Source organism: Perna viridis, chromosome 2 (assembly GCF_037379345.1).
Source record: "Perna viridis isolate PV_CMFRI_1.1 ecotype Kerala chromosome 2, ASM3737934v1, whole genome shotgun sequence".
In the NCBI taxonomy this organism is placed as follows: Eukaryota; Metazoa; Mollusca; class Bivalvia; order Mytilida; family Mytilidae; genus Perna; species Perna viridis.
Genome location: NC_142446.1, coordinates 30754928 through 30769953, shown reverse-complemented (window position 1 = coordinate 30769953; position 15026 = coordinate 30754928).

Genomic DNA, 15026 nt, shown 5'->3' with positions numbered 1-15026 from the left:
CATTTTTTTCGTATCAGAATTTCTCTCTGTCTGTTGAAATCGGAGGAATTTAACATGCTGAACCGACTTCAACTGCATTATATTGTTCACCTAACCTTTTCTTTATTTTACAATATGAGGAAGGTGAAATCTTAATTTTTCCTTTCATCTGTGGCAACATCCCTTCAGCACCTGCGTATGGAGTGTTCACAACTCATACGTTATGCCAGAGCTTGCCGAAACTACGCAGACTTTTTGTATCGCGCTAGAATTCTAACAAATAGGCCTCTGGAACGGGTTATGTTGCTAAAAGGTTAAAGTCATCACTACAGAAATTTTATGGTCGTCAACATGAACTCGTGGATCGTTACGATGTATGACAAGTGATTTATCAAACGTGTCATAGTTTTACTTTCTTCTTTCGTCTACCTCGGACTTGACTTTTTATGAGCAAATGAGCAACTCGGCGGGTCTTTCTAGAAAAGAAGAGGACGCTTACCCTACAGGTGCACCTGGTTCATGCTGCCAGTTTTTAGTGGAGTCCGAGTTGCTCATTTGCTTTTGTTACGTTGTATGTATGATTTTAGTTACTTTTTGTTCTTTGTTGTGTATATCTGTTTTCCATGTCTGGTCTTTGTCCCTGGATTACATTGTTTTGATTACCGTTATAACATTGGTTCCTTTGATTACCCGTTCATTACTTCTTTATTTTTGTGCTGTTGGGCTTCCACATTTTTCCAAAACAAAACTGTAGTTCTTACATTATTTGTCATAATGTATATTTCCTTTCAACAATTCATCTTAAAGGCCAAAATGTGTTTCTCATTGGATTTCAACTGCAATTTTAATCAAGAGCATCCGTCAACGGTACAAAATTAATATAATGTATGATTGTGGTTATATTAGACTTTGTTTGCTTCATTTATTTTTCTTTACATATACTACAAGTATGGTAGAAAGAGTAATCAAGGAAACTACGATTCTAGTGGAAATCAAAAACATAATCCAGGGACAATGTCAGACACACAACAACAACATGAAATAACCAAACTAGTGCTTACAAAGCAACATAAGTAAATGAGCAACTCGGACTCCACTAAAAACTGAAAGCATGGACCAAGTGCACCTGTAGGGTAAACGTCCTATGCTTTGGTAGAAACACCCGCCGAGTGCTCATAAAAAAGTCAAGTTCGGGGTAGACGAAAGAGGAAAGGAAAACTATGACACGTTGAACAAATCGGTTCTCATGGTCCAGGTGTATACAACGTAACGATCTACGAGTTCATGATAACGACCATAAAACTTCTGTAGTTATATGTTGTATGACTTCAATCTTGTAGCAACATAACCTGGTTTCAGAAGTTTGATTGCAAGTCTATGTATGAAATTATTGATTGATTGATTGATTGATTGATTGATTGTTGGGGTTTAACGCCCGAGCAGCAATATTTCAGCTATATCCAGGCGATGAACATGAAATGGAGGATAAAATGAGCATGAAATTATGATGAAATGAAAAATAGGATTGGGGACACAAGAATAATGGGGTCGACAAATTTTTATTGCCACTGGAAATAGGGAGAGTTGGGTAGAGTCGGACAATTAAGCCTCCTGTGGCAGAAATGGAAAAAATACCACAGAAGCGTTCTTTAACATGCGAGGAACGTGGCATCTTTTTCAACACGTTAAACCACTATGGTGTGCGGTCAAGTTTTCCGTATTATGGATTGACTACCCCATCATGTAATGTCTGAGTTACCCCACCTGGGGCACACAACCCAGTTGCTCTTTGGGCAGAGCGTTAACTACTGTTAAGTTTAATAGAGTGCAAAGCACTCGTAGAAAGAAAACCGATTTTATTTTATAGACCAAAAATTCAAGTAAAATAATTTAAGAAAACAGTAAAGACGTACTTAATATGTCCAGCTGGTCATTATTAAAGCTGTCATATGTTCATAAGTTATTTCCGGTCATTGTTGTTGATTCGTTATGTTACCTTTCTTTTCCGGGGCTCTGCTCATGATCAGATGCGTGATCAAGTCAAGTCCTGAATTGACGAAAAAGGTGAGAAAAACTATGACACGATGAACAAATCAGTTTTTGTGGTGCAGATAGATCCACGAGTTCATGATGGCGACCATAAAACTTCTGTAGTGATGACTTCAATCTTGCAGCAACATAACCCTTTTACAGAAGCCTAACTGTAAGAGTCCTAGCGCGATACAAAAAGTCTGCGTAATTACGGCAAGTTCTGGCATAACGTATGATTTGTGACATGAAAACTCCATACGCAGGTGCTGAAAGGATGTTGCCATAGATGCAAGGAAAGTTGACAATTCTGAAAGAAAAGTCATCACGTTTGTCGTTAAGTTTGGTCAAGTTTTCCTTTACCATCGATCTCTAAGTGTATGGCAAGATATGATGCTGCCCTCACAGTGTCTGTAGTATCCTTAATCTCAAGTTCCTTGGGGTAGATACGATGCACCAAATCCCCGAAACTAGAATTGTTTAGCGATAGTATGTTATCTATATAGCGTAAACTGAGATTAAAGGACCTAGCCAAACGATGTTCTTTCTTTCGGATCAGATCAGCTGTAAGTTCGTTCTTCATACTGCTTTGTTTGTAACTTAGTACACATTGTATGGTAGTACGGGACAGTTCATCTGGGTGTAATTATGTAGGGTAGAGGATCAAATTAATGATACATGTCACAATAAATCATTATTATACAACGTCTCAGAATGTGACGACTCTATTCGCTACACTGCTCCATCGGATCAAATTGATACAGGGAAGATGAGGTAAACATACAGAAGGGTCTGAAAAATTCCCAAGTAGGTCAATGAGTGCCAATGCTACATCAGTTTGCAAAGACCCCGATGTAGCAAAAACATTGTCTACTATACATGGCAGACAAAACTTAAACAGCATTGTTTTGTCTTCAAAACGAGTTACATCCAATGTTTATTATCAGAGGTAGATGTAGAAAACAATAGTACTCAGGTGCTGGTGTATGGGATTTTTGTAAAATCCTGACTATGAAAAACAAATAAAATATAAAAAAAATGTGATGGAAAGACAAGGAGATAACATTATAGCCACAATACTAATGATTACTATGGCAAAAAGAAGATAAAAAGTGCCAATAAAACTGTAGACTAGTTATCATTTCATATTTGAATATGTTATGTGTGTGACGTCGAGTGATGAGGAATGTATCAGGTTACAGACCACCAATTCAACCAATGAGCATTTGGAACGTACGCAAAAATAGTCCTACGCAGAAATTACCCCTGTTCTTCATAGTGCTGTGAAAAAAGTTCTCATCTTATTTAAAAAATTTAAACAGTTTCTGAAAGGAAAAACATTTCTGTACATTTTATAGGTGCATTTTGCTTCTTGTGATGTGAAGCCTAATCTCCATAATGATTTTTAAATATACCCCTATCTTGTGAAAACACTGGGATTTCCCATGCTATTTATAGACCCTTCACTTCCGGTGACCAGTACTGCACTGCAAGTCTGCTAACCCCACATGCCATTCTGAGGATTGTGAGCTGACATATGTAGAATCATGCTGATATATAGTCCTCTGCAGGTTAAAGTTAAGGTAAAGTCCAGAGAAGCCATTGAATATTGTGAAATTAGCATAGAAGCCTATGGAAAGTGGAATTAGTGGTTTTTAGCCTTAAGAAGAAGCCATGGCAAAATGAAAAGTTTCTTGAAATAGCTTTAAACTACTTGAAGATCTTGTTAACTTTGCCATGAGAGGAATACACTACAAAAATCCTTCAAAATATGCATTTTTTTAAGTTATAGGTCCAAATTATGGAAAATTGGTCTTTTTGGCTGATTTTTATGTCCTATCTTGTAAAAAGTGTAGAAAATTTAGTAAAAATATCAAATATTAAACTTTGAGGGCTATATTTACCTAAGTATGGTGGTAATAAGCACTTGAAATCAAGTTTTGTGTAGATTTGAGCAAAAATTAGGTTAGAAATGAGGAAAAACTCACTTTCATTACTGCGGTTAAGGCCATATCAGCATTCCCCTATGGCAACATGGAAAATCCATTATTGAGTACTTTGTTTGCTTTAGGTGCCCTTTACTGGTCATGTTTTAATGTGAAAACACTGTATTTACAAATTTAAAGCCAAATATATCACCTTTTGTGAAAATTTAAAGATTTAGGATTTTTGACATGTGATCAAGAAAAAGGGGGAGGCATGTCAGAAATAATTTTTTAAAAATAGACCAATTTCTCAGAAAATGATTACTTTTAAAACTATTTCTTCATTAATATTGTTAAAAAACAAGTTGTGATTGATATTTTTTATTTGAAAAGTCAGAAAAAGTTCTTTGCAAATACTTAATGCATTTAAGTATGGTAGAATATTGTCACTTTTTTTGCTTGCACAACTTGGTTACCCTATATTTAAAAATCAAATATTTAAAAAAGTGCTTGTCACATTTCACTGAAACTTTGCAAATGCATTCAGTATGTGTGTAGGAAGATACCTGTATAGTTATTTATTTTTTCTAAGACAAAAAGTGACTCTTTAGAAGAAGCCATGGCAAAATGAAAAGTTTCTTGAAATAGCTTTAAACTACTTGAAGATCTTGTTAACTTTGCCATGAGAGGAATACACTACAAAAATCCTTCAAAATATGCATTTTTTTAAGTTATAGGTCCAAATTATGGAAAATTGGTCTTTTTGGCTGATTTTTATGTCCTATCTTGTAAAAAGTGTAGAAAATTTAGTAAAAATATCAAATATTAAACTTTGAGGGCTATATTTACCTAAATATGGTGGTAATAAGCACTTGAAATCAAGTTTTGTGTAGATTTGAGCAAAAATTAGGTTAGAAATGAGGAAAAACTCACTTTCATTACTGCGGTTAAGGCCATATCAGCATTCCCCTATGGCAACATGGAAAATCCATTATTGAGTACTTTTTTTGCTTTAGGTGCCCTTTACTGGTCATGTTTTAATGTGAAAACACTGTATTTACAAATTTAAAGCCAAATATATCACCTTTTGTGAAAATTTAAAGATTTAGGATTTTTGACATGTGATCAAGAAAAAGGGGGAGGCATGTCAGAAATAATTTTTTAAAAATAGACCAATTTCTCAGAAAATGATTACTTTTAAAACTATTTCTTCATTAATATTGTTAAAAAACAAGTTGTGATTGATATTTTTTATTTGAAAAGTCAGAAAAAGTTCTTTGCAAATACTTAATGCATTTAAGTATGGTAGAATATTGTCACTTTTTTTGCTTGCACAACTTGGTTACCCTATATTTAAAAATCAAATATTTAAAAAAGTGCTTGTCACATTTCACTGAAACTTTGCAAATGCATTCAGTATGTGTGTAGGAAGATACCTGTATATTTATTTATTTTTTCTAAGACAAAAAGTGACTCTTTAGGTTACAGACCACCAATTCAACCAATGAGCATTTGGAACGTACGCAAAAATAGTCCTACGCAGAAATTACCCCTGTTCCTCATAGTGCTGTGAAAAAAGTTCTCATCTTATTTAAAAAATTTAAACAGTTTCTGAAAGGAAAAACATTTCTGTACATTTTATAGGTGCATTTTGCTTCTTGTGATGTGAAGCCTAATCTCCATAATGATTTTTAAATATACCCCTATCTTGTGAAAACACTGGGATTTCCCATGCTATTTATAGACCCTTCACTTCCGGTGACCAGTACTGCACTGCAAGTCTGCTAACCCCACATGCCATTCTGAGGATTGTGAGCTGACATATGTAGAATCATGCTGATATATAGTCCTCTGCAGGTTAAAGTTAAGGTAAAGTCCAGAGAAGCCATTGAATATTGTGAAATTAGCATAGAAGCCTATGGAAAGTGGAATTAGTGGTTTTTAGCCTTAAGAAGAAGCCATGGCAAAATGAAAAGTTTCTTGAAATAGCTTTAAACTACTTGAAGATCTTGTTAACTTTGCCATGAGAGGAATACACTACAAAAATCCTTCAAAATATGCATTTTTTTAAGTTATAGGTCCAAATTATGGAAAATTGGTCTTTTTGGCTGATTTTTATGTCCTATCTTGTAAAAAGTGTAGAAAATTTAGTAAAAATATCAAATATTAAACTTTGAGGGCTATATTTACCTAAGTATGGTGGTAATAAGCACTTGAAATCAAGTTTTGTGTAGATTTGAGCAAAAATTAGGTTAGAAATGAGGAAAAACTCACTTTCATTACTGCGGTTAAGGCCATATCAGCATTCCCCTATGGCAACATGGAAAATCCATTATTGAGTACTTTGTTTGCTTTAGGTGCCCTTTACTGGTCATGTTTTAATGTGAAAACACTGTATTTACAAATTTAAAGCCAAATATATCACCTTTTGTGAAAATTTAAAGATTTAGGATTTTTGACATGTGATCAAGAAAAAGGGGGAGGCATGTCAGAAATAATTTTTTAAAAATAGACCAATTTCTCAGAAAATGATTACTTTTAAAACTATTTCTTCATTAATATTGTTAAAAAACAAGTTGTGATTGATATTTTTTATTTGAAAAGTCAGAAAAAGTTCTTTGCAAATACTTAATGCATTTAAGTATGGTAGAATATTGTCACTTTTTTTGCTTGCACAACTTGGTTACCCTATATTTAAAAATCAAATATTTAAAAAAGTGCTTGTCACATTTCACTGAAACTTTGCAAATGCATTCAGTATGTGTGTAGGAAGATACCTGTATATTTATTTATTTTTTCTAAGACAAAAAGTGACTCTTTAGGTTACAGACCACCAATTCAACCAATGAGCATTTGGAACGTACGCAAAAATAGTCCTACGCAGAAATTACCCCTGTTCCTCATAGTGCTGTGAAAAAAGTTCTCATCTTATTTAAAAAATTTAAACAGTTTCTGAAAGGAAAAACATTTCTGTACATTTTATAGGTGCATTTTGCTTCTTGTGATGTGAAGCCTAATCTCCATAATGATTTTTAAATATACCCCTATCTTGTGAAAACACTGGGATTTCCCATGCTATTTATAGACCCTTCACTTCCGGTGACCAGTACTGCACTGCAAGTCTGCTAACCCCACATGCCATTCTGAGGATTGTGAGCTGACATATGTAGAATCATGCTGATATATAGTCCTCTGCAGGTTAAAGTTAAGGTAAAGTCCAGAGAAGCCATTGAATATTGTGAAATTAGCATAGAAGCCTATGGAAAGTGGAATTAGTGGTTTTTAGCCTTAAGAAGAAGCCATGGCAAAATGAAAAGTTTCTTGAAATAGCTTTAAACTACTTGAAGATCTTGTTAACTTTGCCATGAGAGGAATACACTACAAAAATCCTTCAAAATATGCATTTTTTTAAGTTATAGGTCCAAATTATGGAAAATTGGTCTTTTTGGCTGATTTTTATGTCCTATCTTGTAAAAAGTGTAGAAAATTTAGTAAAAATATCAAATATTAAACTTTGAGGGCTATATTTACCTAAGTATGGTGGTAATAAGCACTTGAAATCAAGTTTTGTGTAGATTTGAGCAAAAATTAGGTTAGAAATGAGGAAAAACTCACTTTCATTACTGCGGTTAAGGCCATATCAGCATTCCCCTATGGCAACATGGAAAATCCATTATTGAGTACTTTGTTTGCTTTAGGTGCCCTTTACTGGTCATGTTTTAATGTGAAAACACTGTATTTACAAATTTAAAGCCAAATATATCACCTTTTGTGAAAATTTAAAGATTTAGGATTTTTGACATGTGATCAAGAAAAAGGGGGAGGCATGTCAGAAATAATTTTTTAAAAATAGACCAATTTCTCAGAAAATGATTACTTTTAAAACTATTTCTTCATTAATATTGTTAAAAAACAAGTTGTGATTGATATTTTTTATTTGAAAAGTCAGAAAAAGTTCTTTGCAAATACTTAATGCATTTAAGTATGGTAGAATATTGTCACTTTTTTTGCTTGCACAACTTGGTTACCCTATATTTAAAAATCAAATATTTAAAAAAGTGCTTGTCACATTTCACTGAAACTTTGCAAATGCATTCAGTATGTGTGTAGGAAGATACCTGTATAGTTATTTATTTTTTCTAAGACAAAAAGTGACTCTTTAGAAGAAGCCATGGCAAAATGAAAAGTTTCTTGAAATAGCTTTAAACTACTTGAAGATCTTGTTAACTTTGCCATGAGAGGAATACACTACAAAAATCCTTCAAAATATGCATTTTTTTAAGTTATAGGTCCAAATTATGGAAAATTGGTCTTTTTGGCTGATTTTTATGTCCTATCTTGTAAAAAGTGTAGAAAATTTAGTAAAAATATCAAATATTAAACTTTGAGGGCTATATTTACCTAAATATGGTGGTAATAAGCACTTGAAATCAAGTTTTGTGTAGATTTGAGCAAAAATTAGGTTAGAAATGAGGAAAAACTCACTTTCATTACTGCGGTTAAGGCCATATCAGCATTCCCCTATGGCAACATGGAAAATCCATTATTGAGTACTTTTTTTGCTTTAGGTGCCCTTTACTGGTCATGTTTTAATGTGAAAACACTGTATTTACAAATTTAAAGCCAAATATATCACCTTTTGTGAAAATTTAAAGATTTAGGATTTTTGACATGTGATCAAGAAAAAGGGGGAGGCATGTCAGAAATAATTTTTTAAAAATAGACCAATTTCTCAGAAAATGATTACTTTTAAAACTATTTCTTCATTAATATTGTTAAAAAACAAGTTGTGATTGATATTTTTTATTTGAAAAGTCAGAAAAAGTTCTTTGCAAATACTTAATGCATTTAAGTATGGTAGAATATTGTCACTTTTTTTGCTTGCACAACTTGGTTACCCTATATTTAAAAATCAAATATTTAAAAAAGTGCTTGTCACATTTCACTGAAACTTTGCAAATGCATTCAGTATGTGTGTAGGAAGATACCTGTATATTTATTTATTTTTTCTAAGACAAAAAGTGACTCTTTAGGTTACAGACCACCAATTCAACCAATGAGCATTTGGAACGTACGCAAAAATAGTCCTACGCAGAAATTACCCCTGTTCCTCATAGTGCTGTGAAAAAAGTTCTCATCTTATTTAAAAAATTTAAACAGTTTCTGAAAGGAAAAACATTTCTGTACATTTTATAGGTGCATTTTGCTTCTTGTGATGTGAAGCCTAATCTCCATAATGATTTTTAAATATACCCCTATCTTGTGAAAACACTGGGATTTCCCATGCTATTTATAGACCCTTCACTTCCGGTGACCAGTACTGCACTGCAAGTCTGCTAACCCCACATGCCATTCTGAGGATTGTGAGCTGACATATGTAGAATCATGCTGATATATAGTCCTCTGCAGGTTAAAGTTAAGGTAAAGTCCAGAGAAGCCATTGAATATTGTGAAATTAGCATAGAAGCCTATGGAAAGTGGAATTAGTGGTTTTTAGCCTTAAGAAGAAGCCATGGCAAAATGAAAAGTTTCTTGAAATAGCTTTAAACTACTTGAAGATCTTGTTAACTTTGCCATGAGAGGAATACACTACAAAAATCCTTCAAAATATGCATTTTTTTAAGTTATAGGTCCAAATTATGGAAAATTGGTCTTTTTGGCTGATTTTTATGTCCTATCTTGTAAAAAGTGTAGAAAATTTAGTAAAAATATCAAATATTAAACTTTGAGGGCTATATTTACCTAAGTATGGTGGTAATAAGCACTTGAAATCAAGTTTTGTGTAGATTTGAGCAAAAATTAGGTTAGAAATGAGGAAAAACTCACTTTCATTACTGCGGTTAAGGCCATATCAGCATTCCCCTATGGCAACATGGAAAATCCATTATTGAGTACTTTGTTTGCTTTAGGTGCCCTTTACTGGTCATGTTTTAATGTGAAAACACTGTATTTACAAATTTAAAGCCAAATATATCACCTTTTGTGAAAATTTAAAGATTTAGGATTTTTGACATGTGATCAAGAAAAAGGGGGAGGCATGTCAGAAATAATTTTTTAAAAATAGACCAATTTCTCAGAAAATGATTACTTTTAAAACTATTTCTTCATTAATATTGTTAAAAAACAAGTTGTGATTGATATTTTTTATTTGAAAAGTCAGAAAAAGTTCTTTGCAAATACTTAATGCATTTAAGTATGGTAGAATATTGTCACTTTTTTTGCTTGCACAACTTGGTTACCCTATATTTAAAAATCAAATATTTAAAAAAGTGCTTGTCACATTTCACTGAAACTTTGCAAATGCATTCAGTATGTGTGTAGGAAGATACCTGTATAGTTATTTATTTTTTCTAAGACAAAAAGTGACTCTTTAGGTTACAGACCACCAATTCAACCAATGAGCATTTGGAACGTACGCAAAAATAGTCCTACGCAGAAATTACCCCTGTTCCTCATAGTGCTGTGAAAAAAGTTCTCATCTTATTTAAAAAATTTAAACAGTTTCTGAAAGGAAAAACATTTCTGTACATTTTATAGGTGCATTTTGCTTCTTGTGATGTGAAGCCTAATCTCCATAATGATTTTTAAATATACCCCTATCTTGTGAAAACACTGGGATTTCCCATGCTATTTATAGACCCTTCACTTCCGGTGACCAGTACTGCACTGCAAGTCTGCTAACCCCACATGCCATTCTGAGGATTGTGAGCTGACATATGTAGAATCATGCTGATATATAGTCCTCTGCAGGTTAAAGTTAAGGTAAAGTCCAGAGAAGCCATTGAATATTGTGAAATTAGCATAGAAGCCTATGGAAAGTGGAATTAGTGGTTTTTAGCCTTAAGAAGAAGCCATGGCAAAATGAAAAGTTTCTTGAAATAGCTTTAAACTACTTGAAGATCTTGTTAACTTTGCCATGAGAGGAATACACTACAAAAATCCTTCAAAATATGCATTTTTTTAAGTTATAGGTCCAAATTATGGAAAATTGGTCTTTTTGGCTGATTTTTATGTCCTATCTTGTAAAAAGTGTAGAAAATTTAGTAAAAATATCAAATATTAAACTTTGAGGGCTATATTTACCTAAGTATGGTGGTAATAAGCACTTGAAATCAAGTTTTGTGTAGATTTGAGCAAAAATTAGGTTAGAAATGAGGAAAAACTCACTTTCATTACTGCGGTTAAGGCCATATCAGCATTCCCCTATGGCAACATGGAAAATCCATTATTGAGTACTTTGTTTGCTTTAGGTGCCCTTTACTGGTCATGTTTTAATGTGAAAACACTGTATTTACAAATTTAAAGCCAAATATATCACCTTTTGTGAAAATTTAAAGATTTAGGATTTTTGACATGTGATCAAGAAAAAGGGGGAGGCATGTCAGAAATAATTTTTTAAAAATAGACCAATTTCTCAGAAAATGATTACTTTTAAAACTATTTCTTCATTAATATTGTTAAAAAACAAGTTGTGATTGATATTTTTTATTTGAAAAGTCAGAAAAAGTTCTTTGCAAATACTTAATGCATTTAAGTATGGTAGAATATTGTCACTTTTTTTGCTTGCACAACTTGGTTACCCTATATTTAAAAATCAAATATTTAAAAAAGTGCTTGTCACATTTCACTGAAACTTTGCAAATGCATTCAGTATGTGTGTAGGAAGATACCTGTATAGTTATTTATTTTTTCTAAGACAAAAAGTGACTCTTTAGAAGAAGCCATGGCAAAATGAAAAGTTTCTTGAAATAGCTTTAAACTACTTGAAGATCTTGTTAACTTTGCCATGAGAGGAATACACTACAAAAATCCTTCAAAATATGCATTTTTTTAAGTTATAGGTCCAAATTATGGAAAATTGGTCTTTTTGGCTGATTTTTATGTCCTATCTTGTAAAAAGTGTAGAAAATTTAGTGAAAATATCAAATATTAAACTTTGAGGGCTATATTTACCTAAATATGGTGGTAATAAGCACTTGAAATCAAGTTTTGTGTAGATTTGAGCAAAAATTAGGTTAGAAATGAGGAAAAACTCACTTTCATTACTGCGGTTAAGGCCATATCAGCATTCCCCTATGGCAACATGGAAAATCCATTATTGAGTACTTTTTTTGCTTTAGGTGCCCTTTACTGGTCATGTTTTAATGTGAAAACACTGTATTTACAAATTTAAAGCCAAATATATCACCTTTTGTGAAAATTTAAAGATTTAGGATTTTTGACATGTGATCAAGAAAAAGGGGGAGGCATGTCAGAAATAATTTTTTAAAAATAGACCAATTTCTCAGAAAATGATTACTTTTAAAACTATTTCTTCATTAATATTGTTAAAAAACAAGTTGTGATTGATATTTTTTATTTGAAAAGTCAGAAAAAGTTCTTTGCAAATACTTAATGCATTTAAGTATGGTAGAATATTGTCACTTTTTTTGCTTGCACAACTTGGTTACCCTATATTTAAAAATCAAATATTTAAAAAAGTGCTTGTCACATTTCACTGAAACTTTGCAAATGCATTCAGTATGTGTGTAGGAAGATACCTGTATATTTATTTATTTTTTCTAAGACAAAAAGTGACTCTTTAAAGAAGAAGCCATGGCAAAATGAAAAGTTTCTTGAAATAGCTTTAAACTACTTGAAGATCTTGTTAACTTTGCCATGAGAGGAATACACTACAAAAATCCTTCAAAATATGCATTTTTTTAAGTTATAGGTCCAAATTATGGAAAATTGGTCTTTTTGGCTGATTTTTATGTCCTATCTTGTAAAAAGTGTAGAAAATTTAGTAAAAATATCAAATATTAAACTTTGAGGGCTATATTTACCTAAGTATGGTGGTAATAAGCACTTGAAATCAAGTTTTGTGTAGATTTGAGCAAAAATTAGGTTAGAAATGAGGAAAAACTCACTTTCATTACTGCGGTTAAGGCCATATCAGCATTCCCCTATGGCAACATGGAAAATCCATTATTGAGTACTTTGTTTGCTTTAGGTGCCCTTTACTGGTCATGTTTTAATGTGAAAACACTGTATTTACAAATTTAAAGCCAAATATATCACCTTTTGTGAAAATTTAAAGATTTAGGATTTTTGACATGTGATCAAGAAAAAGGGGGAGGCATGTCAGAAATAATTTTTTAAAAATAGACCAATTTCTCAGAAAATGATTACTTTTAAAACTATTTCTTCATTAATATTGTTAAAAAACAAGTTGTGATTGATATTTTTTATTTGAAAAGTCAGAAAAAGTTCTTTGCAAATACTTAATGCATTTAAGTATGGTAGAATATTGTCACTTTTTTTGCTTGCACAACTTGGTTACCCTATATTTAAAAATCAAATATTTAAAAAAGTGCTTGTCACATTTCACTGAAACTTTGCAAATGCATTCAGTATGTGTGTAGGAAGATACCTGTATAGTTATTTATTTTTTCTAAGACAAAAAGTGACTCTTTAGAAGAAGCCATGGCAAAATGAAAAGTTTCTTGAAATAGCTTTAAACTACTTGAAGATCTTGTTAACTTTGCCATGAGAGGAATACACTACAAAAATCCTTCAAAATATGCATTTTTTTAAGTTATAGGTCCAAATTATGGAAAATTGGTCTTTTTGGCTGATTTTTATGTCCTATCTTGTAAAAAGTGTAGAAAATTTAGTGAAAATATCAAATATTAAACTTTGAGGGCTATATTTACCTAAATATGGTGGTAATAAGCACTTGAAATCAAGTTTTGTGTAGATTTGAGCAAAAATTAGGTTAGAAATGAGGAAAAACTCACTTTCATTACTGCGGTTAAGGCCATATCAGCATTCCCCTATGGCAACATGGAAAATCCATTATTGAGTACTTTTTTTGCTTTAGGTGCCCTTTACTGGTCATGTTTTAATGTGAAAACACTGTATTTACAAATTTAAAGCCAAATATATCACCTTTTGTGAAAATTTAAAGATTTAGGATTTTTGACATGTGATCAAGAAAAAGGGGGAGGCATGTCAGAAATAATTTTTTAAAAATAGACCAATTTCTCAGAAAATGATTACTTTTAAAACTATTTCTTCATTAATATTGTTAAAAAACAAGTTGTGATTGATATTTTTTATTTGAAAAGTCAGAAAAAGTTCTTTGCAAATACTTAATGCATTTAAGTATGGTAGAATATTGTCACTTTTTTTGCTTGCACAACTTGGTTACCCTATATTTAAAAATCAAATATTTAAAAAAGTGCTTGTCACATTTCACTGAAACTTTGCAAATGCATTCAGTATGTGTGTAGGAAGATACCTGTATATTTATTTATTTTTTCTAAGACAAAAAGTGACTCTTTAGGTTACAGACCACCAATTCAACCAATGAGCATTTGGAACGTACGCAAAAATAGTCCTACGCAGAAATTACCCCTGTTCCTCATAGTGCTGTGAAAAAAGTTCTCATCTTATTTAAAAAATTTAAACAGTTTCTGAAAGGAAAAACATTTCTGTACATTTTATAGGTGCATTTTGCTTCTTGTGATGTGAAGCCTAATCTCCATAATGATTTTTAAATATACCCCTATCTTGTGAAAACACTGGGATTTCCCATGCTATTTATAGACCCTTCACTTCCGGTGACCAGTACTGCACTGCAAGTCTGCTAACCCCACATGCCATTCTGAGGATTGTGAGCTGACATATGTAGAATCATGCTGATATATAGTCCTCTGCAGGTTAAAGTTAAGGTAAAGTCCAGAGAAGCCATTGAATATTGTGAAATTAGCATAGAAGCCTATGGAAAGTGGAATTAGTGGTTTTTAGCCTTAAGAAGAAGCCATGGCAAAATGAAAAGTTTCTTGAAATAGCTTTAAACTACTTGAAGATCTTGTTAACTTTGCCATGAGAGGAATACACTACAAAAATCCTTCAAAATATGCATTTTTTTAAGTTATAGGTCCAAATTATGGAAAATTGGTCTTTTTGGCTGATTTTTATGTCCTATCTTGTAAAAAGTGTAGAAAATTTAGTAAAAATATCAAATATTAAACTTTGAGGGCTATATTTACCTAAGTATGGTGGTAATAAGCACTTGAAATCAAGTTTTGTGTAGATTTGAGCAAAAAT